The sequence below is a fragment of the Oncorhynchus keta genome, chromosome 4 (genome assembly GCF_023373465.1).
Source record: "Oncorhynchus keta strain PuntledgeMale-10-30-2019 chromosome 4, Oket_V2, whole genome shotgun sequence".
In the NCBI taxonomy this organism is placed as follows: domain Eukaryota; kingdom Metazoa; phylum Chordata; class Actinopteri; order Salmoniformes; family Salmonidae; genus Oncorhynchus; species Oncorhynchus keta.
Window position 1 is genome coordinate 7,516,792 of NC_068424.1, and position 8,282 is coordinate 7,525,073.

The window sequence follows — 8,282 nt, forward strand, 5'->3', positions numbered from 1 at the left end:
TTCTCTGCTGCCAATGACTGGAACGAACTGCAAAAATCACTGAAGCTGGAAACCCATATCTCCCTCACTAGCTTTAAGAACCAGCTGTCAGAGCAGCTCACAGAGCACTGCACGTGTACATAGCCCATTTGTAAAACAGCCCATCCAACTACCTCATCCCCATACTGTATTTATTTATTTATCTTGCTCCTTTGCACTCCAGTATCTCTACTTGCACAGTCATCTTCTGCACATCTACCATTCCTGTGTCTAATTGCTATATTGTAATTACTTCGCCATCATGGCCTATTTATTGCCTTACCTCCCTTATCTTACCTAATTTGTACTCAATGTATATAGATTTCTTTTTTTATATCATTATTGACTGCATGTTTGTTTATTCCATGTGTAACTCTGTGTTGTTGTATGTGTCAAACTGCTTTGCTTTATCTTGGCCAGGTCGCAGTTGTAAATGAGAACCTGTTCTCAACTGGCCTACCTGGCGAAATAAAGGTCAAATTAAAAATGTAAATTATGAAGTTAGGTTCCCAATCTGGGCTAGCTAAAGCTACCTCATAGCTAGCCACCAAGCCATTTAATGCCATCAATCAAGTTAGTTAGACAAGCTAGCTGCTCTATCTTAGCTGGCATGTCTGCTGGCAAGTTTGGTAGACTTTAGAAAAGCAAGCACGCAAGCAATTACTAAGTGCACTGAATAAGACTCAGAGATGCAGAGAAGCATATTTCCTTTCCTTAAAAAAAAATTTAGGAGGATAGACAGCTCAAGAGGTATAATTAGATATGCATAAAAATAACCTTTTTTTTACATAGAATTAAGCATAACAATTATGGCTCTAGATTGCAATAACACACGTTAATGCATGCAGTACACAGAGCGCACAGCAGCCTAGTGTGGCATTTTCCAACGATTGACAATGAATGACTTCCGCCAGTAAGCAAAATGAGTTTGATGCATCATTGCACAACATTAGACGTTCCCCCTCCGCGGGAACCCAAACCAATCCAAATGTGGCCATGCATCTGTAAGAAACCAATTCAAAACATTCTGAATCGCCGGTTCACTAAAGTATTTTACTCCTCATCGCCGGTTCACTGACATATTTTACTCCTCATCGCCGGTTCACTGACATATTTTACTCCTCATCGCCGGTTCACTAATGTATTTTACTCCTCATCGCCGGTTCACTAATGTATTTTACTCCTCATCACCGGTTCACTAACGTATTTTACTCCTCATCGCCGGTTCACTAATGTATTTTACTCCTCATCACCGGTTCACTAACATATTTTACTCCTCATCGCCGGTTCACTAATGTATTTTACTCCTCATCACCGGTTCACTAACATATTTTACTCCTCAACGCCGGTTCACTAACGTATTTTACTCCTCATCGCCGGTTCACTAACGTATTTTACTCCTCATCGCCGGTTCACTAACATATTTTACTCCTCAACGCCGGTTCACTAACGTATTTTACTCCTCATCACCGGTTCACTAACGTATTTTACTCCTCATCACCGGTTCACTAACATATTTTACTCCTCATCGCCGGTTCACTAATGTATTTTACTCCTCATCACCGGTTCACTAACATATTTTACTCCTCATCGCCGGTTCACCAACATATTTTACTCCTCATCACCGGTTCACTAACATATTTTACTCCTCATCGCCGGTTCACTAATGTATTTTACTCCTCATCACCGGTTCACTAACATATTTTACTCCTCATCGCCGGTTCACTAACATATTTTACTCCTCATCACCGGTTCACTAACATATTTTACTCCTCATCGCCGGTTCACTAACATATTTTACTCCTCAACGCCGGTTCACTAACGTATTTTACTCCTCATCACCGGTTCACTAACGTATTTTACTCCTCAACGCCGGTTCACTGACATATTTTACTCCTCATCACCGGTTCACTAACATATTTTACTCCTCATCGCCGGTTCACTAACATATTTTACTCCTCATCGCCGGTTCACTAACATATTTTACTCCTCATCACCGGTTCACTGACATATTTTACTCCTCATCGCCGGTTCACTAATGTATTTTACTCCTCATCACCGGTTCACTAACGTATTTTACTCCTCATCACCGGTTCACTAACGTATTTTACTCCTCATCGCCGGTTCACTAACATATTTTACTCGTTTTTTTCTGCTTTATTCAGAAAATACCTCTAATCTGATGTGCCTGAATTGATGCGTCCTTCAGCCTATCAAACGTTTATGCATGTCACAGAGTATGATATTACATGTCAGATGACAACTATGCACACAGTGTGGGAGATGCAGCTCGCCAACGAGAGGTAGATCATCCCTATCCCTTCTAATATTCGTAGACTGCATGATCTTCAAATCAAATTTTATTAGTCACATGCGCCGAATTTTAATGGTGGGTTTATTTGAACAGTGAGAGACAGAATAACAACAAAAAAATTAGAAAAACGCATGTCAAAAATGTTATACATTTATTTGCATTTTAATGAGGGAAATAAGTATTTGATCCCCTCTCAATCAGAAAGATTTCTGGCTCCCAGGTGTCTTTTATACAGGTAACGAGCTGAGATTAGGAGCACACTCTTAAAGGGAGTGCTCCTAATCTCAGTTTGTTACCTGTATAAAAGACACCTGTCCACAGAAGCCATCAATCAATCAGATTCCAAACTCTCCACCATGGCCAAGACCAAAGAGCTCTCCAAGGATGTCAGGGACAAGATTGTAGACCTACACAATGCTGGAATGGGCTACAAGACCATCGCCAAGCAGCTTGGTGAGAAGGTGACAACAGTTGTTGCGATTATTCGCGATTATTCTCAAATAGAAGAAACACAAAAGAACTGAAAATCTCCCTCGGCCTGGGGCTCCATGCAAGATCTCACCTCGTGGAGTTGCAATGATCATGAGAACGGTGAGGAATCAGCCCAGAACTACACGGGATAATCTTGTCAATGATCAAGGCAGCTGGGATCATCGTCACCAAGAAAACAATTGGTAACACACTATGCCGTGAAGGACTGAAATCCTGCAGCGCCCGCAAGGTCCCCCTGCTCAAGAAAGCACATATACATACCCGTCTGAAGTTTGCCAATGAACATCTGAATGATTCAGAGGACAACTGGGTGATTCAGAGGACAACTGGTCAGATGAGACCAAAATGGAGTTCTGTGGCATCAACTCACCTGGCCGTGTTTGGAGGAGGAGGAATGCTGCCTATGACCCCAAGAACACCATCCCCACCGTCAAACATGGAGGTGGAAACATTATGCTTTGGGGGTGTTTTTCTGCTAAGTGGGCAGGACAACTTCACCGCATCAAAGGGACGATGGACGGGGCCATGTACCGTCAATTCTTGGGTGAGAACCTACTTCCCTCAGCCAGGGCATTGAAAATAGCTCATGGGTGGGTATTCCAGCATGACAACGACCCAAAACACACGGCCATGGAAACAAAAGAGTGGCTCAAGAAGAAGCACTTTAAGGTCCTGGAGTGGCCTAGCCAGTCTCCAGAACATAATCCCATAGAAAATCTGTGGAGGTAGCTGAAGGTTCGAGTTGCCAAACGTCAGCCTCAAAACCTTAATGGCGAAGATTTGCAAAGAGGAGTGGGACAAAATCCCTCCTGAGATGTGTGCAAACCTGGTGGCCAATGACAAGAAACGTCTGACCTCTGTGATTGCCAACAAGGGTTTTGCCACACAGTCATGTTTTGCAGAGGCTTTACTTCCCTCATTAAAATGCAAATAAATGTATAAAAAATGTTGACATGCGTTTTTCTGGACTTTTTTGTTGTTATTCTGTCTCTCACTGTTCAAATAAACCTTCCATTAAAATTATAGACTGATCATTTCTTTGTCAGTGGACAAACGTACAACTGGACAAACGTACAAAATCAGCTGGTGTTCAACCTTCCCAAGTTCTCTCACGTCACCCCGCTCCTCCGCTCTCTCCACTGGCTTCCAGTTGAAGCTCGCATCCGCTACAAGACCATGGTGCTTGCCTACGGAGCTGTGAGGGGAACGGCACCTCAGTACCTCCAGGCTCTGATCAGGCCCTACACCCAAACAAGGGCACTGCGTTCATCCACCTCTGGCCTGCTCGCCTCCCTACCACTGAGGAAGTACAGTTCCCGCTCAGCCCAGTCAAAACTGTTCGCTGCTCTGGCCCCCCAATGGTGGAACAAACTCCCTCACGACGCCAGGACAGCGGAGTCAATCACCACCTTCCGGAGACACCTGAAACCCCACCTCTTCAAGGAATACCTAGGATAGGGTAAGTAATCCTTCTCACCCCCCCCCCCCTAAAAAAGATTTAGATGCACTATTGTAAAGTGGCTGTTCCACTGGATGTCATAAGGTGTATGCACCAATTTGTAAGTCGCTCTGGATAAGAGCGTCTGCTAAATGACTTAAATGTAATGTTAAATGGGATCAAATACTTTCTTCCCTCACTGTAACAGGAGTAGACCTTACAGTGAAATGCTTACTTATGAGCCCCTAACCAACAATGCAGTAAAAACATATCTATACTGTGTATCTCCAGTGGGGAGAACAAGTATTTGATACACTGCCGATTTTGCAGGTTTTTCTACTTATAAAGCATGTAGAGGTCTGTAATTTTTATCATAGGTACACTTCAACTGTGAGAGACGGAATCTAAAACAAAACTCCAGAAAATCACATTGTATGATTTTTAAGTAATTAATTTGCATTTTATTGCATGACATAAGTTGGGGCGGCAGGGTAGCCTAGTGGTTAGAGCGTTGGACTAGTAACCGGAAGGTTGCAAGTTCAAATCCCCGAGCTGACAAGGTACAAATCTGTCGTTCTGCCCCTGAACAGGCAGTTAAACCCACTGTTTCTAGGCCATCATTGAAAATAATATTTTTTTCTTCACTGACTTGCCTTATAAAGGTACATTTTTTAAAAATGGATCACCTACCAACCAGTAAGATTTCCAGCTCTCACAGACCTGTTAATTTTTCTTTAAGGAGCCCTCCTGTTCTCCACTCATTACATGTATTAACTGCACCTGTTTGAACTCGTTACCTGTATAAAAGACAAATGTCCACACTCAATCAAACAGACACCAACCTCTACACAATGGCCAAGACCAGAGAGCTGTGTAAGGACATCAGGGATAAAATTGTAGACCTGCACACGGCTGGGATGGGCTACAGGACTATAGGCAAGCAGCTTGGTGAAAAGGCAACAACTGTTGCTGCAATTATTAGAAAATGGAAGAAGTTCAAGATGACGGTCAATCATCCTCGGTCTGGGGCTCCATGCAAGATCCACGCAGCAGTAAAATAACAATAGCGAGACTATATACAGGGGGGTACCGATACTGAGTCAATGTGGAGGCTATATATAGGGGGGTACCGGTATAGAGTCAATGTGCGGGGGCAACGGCTAGTTGAGGTAATATGTACATGTAGGTAGAGTTACAGTGACTATGCATAGATGATAACAACAGAGACTATCAGTGGTGTAAAAGAGGGAGGGGGGGCAATGCAAATAGTCTGGGAGGCCATTTGATTAGGTGTTCGGGATCTTATGGATTGGGGTTAGAAGCTGTTTAAAAGCCTCTTGGACCTAGACTTGGGCCTCCACCAGTACCGCTTGACGTGCGGTAGCAGAGAGAACAGTCTATGACTAGGGTGGCTGGAGTCTTTGACAATTTTTAGGGTGTTCCTCTGACACCGCCTGGTATAGAGGTCCTGGATGGCAGGAAGTCCGGTCCCAGTGATGTACTGGGCCATTTGCACTACCCTCTGTAATGCCAAGCAGTCGGAGGCCAAGCAGTTGCCATACCGGGCAGTGATGCAAGCAGTAAGGATGTTCTCTATGGTGCATCTGTAGAACCTTTTGAGGATCTGAGGACCCATGCCAAATCTTTTCAGTCTCCTGAGGGGGAATAGGTCTTGTCGTGCCCTCTTCACGACTGTCTTGGTGCGCTTGGACCATGTTAGTTTGTTGGTGATGTGGACACTAAGGAACTTGAAGCTCTCAACCTGCTCCACTGCAGCCCCGTCGATGACAATGGGGGCGTGCTCTCTGAACCAACTTGAAAAGCATTAAACATTTATGGCAATTTAGCTTGCTAGATGGCTGTTCGGCAACCAACTTTAAGGTGTATTACCACTACCAACTGGACTGGAGAGTGGACCTCAGTTCATCTTTCAATCACCCACGTGGGTATATACTCCTAAAAACCAATGAGGAGATGGAAGAGGCGGGACTTGCAGCGCATCAAGCGTCACAAATAGAAGCAAGTTCTGTTTTACATGATGAGCACACTGCTCATGTCACTTAAAATAGAACTTGGTTCTATTTGTGAAGCTCAATGCACTGCAAGCCCTGCCTCTCAAATCTCCTCATTGGTTTTTAGGAGCATATACCCACGTGGGTGATTGATAGATGAACTGAGGTCCACACTCCACTCGGTTGTAGTAATGCAGCTAACCCCATATCAAGTCCAAAGAAGAAAAAGGAGCCTGAAGGAAGGAGGAGAGATGACGAGTAACAAATTCAGTTTACCGTTTTATCTGTGGATTAATAGTCAGAGTAGAGGACCTTGTGCATTTCAGGTAAAATAACAACTCAATGTTTTTATCCCAGGATAAATTAGACAGCAACAGCAAGCCAGCTAGCTAAATTGCCATAAATGTTGAATGCATTTCGACCTGTCCAAAAATAAATGTATATAATTGGTTCAGAGTTTGTTTTGATATTTCAACATGCATGTCCTGATCATGTCTGGTGTGGGGGGGGACAAAGTCAATGCAGGCACATGTGCGGTCTGGTCAGCATGTTAGCTGACTGAATAACATGTGTGTGTAAATAAAAAATAAATTCTAATAATTTGCAATGCAAGCATGCGCCCGCATGTTGATTTTGTCCACCCACACCAGAAGCGATCAGACCAGATTATAAAATCAAAACTAACTCTTAACCAACTATATTGATTTGGGGACAAGTCAAAAAGCATTAAACATACGGCAAAACACAGCCGATTAATCAAATTGCATTCAAACTGAAGATCATGATTAGGTGATTAATGGAGTCAGGTGTGTTAGCTGGGGCAAAACAGTGACACCAATCAGACCCTGGAGGACTGGAATCAATCTGGGTTTGGGGTTTTGCTTGCATGCATCACCCAACCTGGCATTACAGGAAGGATGCTGGGAGGCTGAGGACAACATCAGCAAACCAACTGCATGATCTGGCATCCCCATCATCAAATCATATAGCTCCAGTGGGTTGTTAGAAGCACCAGTCGCTGTCATAAACGGGCACACTCCGTTGTGAAGGAACTCTCCGAGCTGGTTTAATCAATGTCTTTGTTTTGTTCATTTACCTAATTGTTATATGTACTTAAATGTTTTCTCTTTATGGCTCCCGACTGGCGTAGAGGTCTAAGGCTCTGCATTTCCGTGTTAGAGGAGTCACTGCAGACACCCTGGTTCTACTCCATGCTGTATCACAACCGGCTGTGATTGAGAGTCCCACAGGGCGGCACACAATTGGTCCAGCTTCGGTGTAGGCAGTCATTGTATATAATAATTTGTTCCGAACTGACTTGCCTAGTTAAATAAAGGTTAAATGAAGAAAAACAAATATTGTAGGCCTATACTGCAAATGTGTAGCCAACAAATGGAACAATAAATCCTGCGCATGTGTATATATACATATATACAGTATATGTAATGTAGCGTAACATTAAAACGATGCAGTTATATCGTGGTAGATGCGTTTACAATCAAAGATAATTCAGTCAATGTATTACTCCTTTTTCATTCGGATATTTTCAACCAATATAACTAACAACGTTCACGAACCAGCTCACGTTGCATTGCACGAACGGCATTTCCTTCACTGTAATTGTAATTGTAACATAGCGTATGGTTCAAAATCATAAACGAACAGCCTAAGAGACACACATGAACAGTCAGATTTACCTTTCTTCAGGCTTCCGTGTAGATCTCTGTTCGGAACTCAACTGGTTTGTGATGGTGCGAAGGCATGGCAAATTCTGTCCGATGCCATGTTATGTTTAGTACTTTTAATATAGCTCTCCCGGAGCCTACAAGTCCGATTTTACCGGGCAAATTGGAACCGTAGTTCTAAACTGCATTGCACAGAATGATAAATCCACCCCACATAACGCGCAAATTGACAGCGGTGTGGGATGCAGCGAAACTGACGCTCGCTTATGGAAGTGATGGGGAGGTTACAGTAGGGCAGGGCACTTCGATCATTTGGGGATCGA

General features: G+C 43.4%; 1 protein-coding gene across 1 annotated transcript in view; it reads right to left on the minus strand.

Annotated features, from left to right (window-relative positions):
* LOC118378866 (TLC domain-containing protein 4-B-like) overlaps positions 1–8,226 on the minus strand; it is a 43,170-nt gene extending 34,944 nt beyond the window's left edge. The window contains exon 1 of the mRNA XM_052499236.1: positions 7,972–8,226. The gene's annotated coding sequence lies outside the window, so the exon portion shown is untranslated. The remainder of the gene's footprint in view (positions 1–7,971) is intronic.
* Between the last annotated feature and the right edge of the window lie 56 nt (positions 8,227–8,282).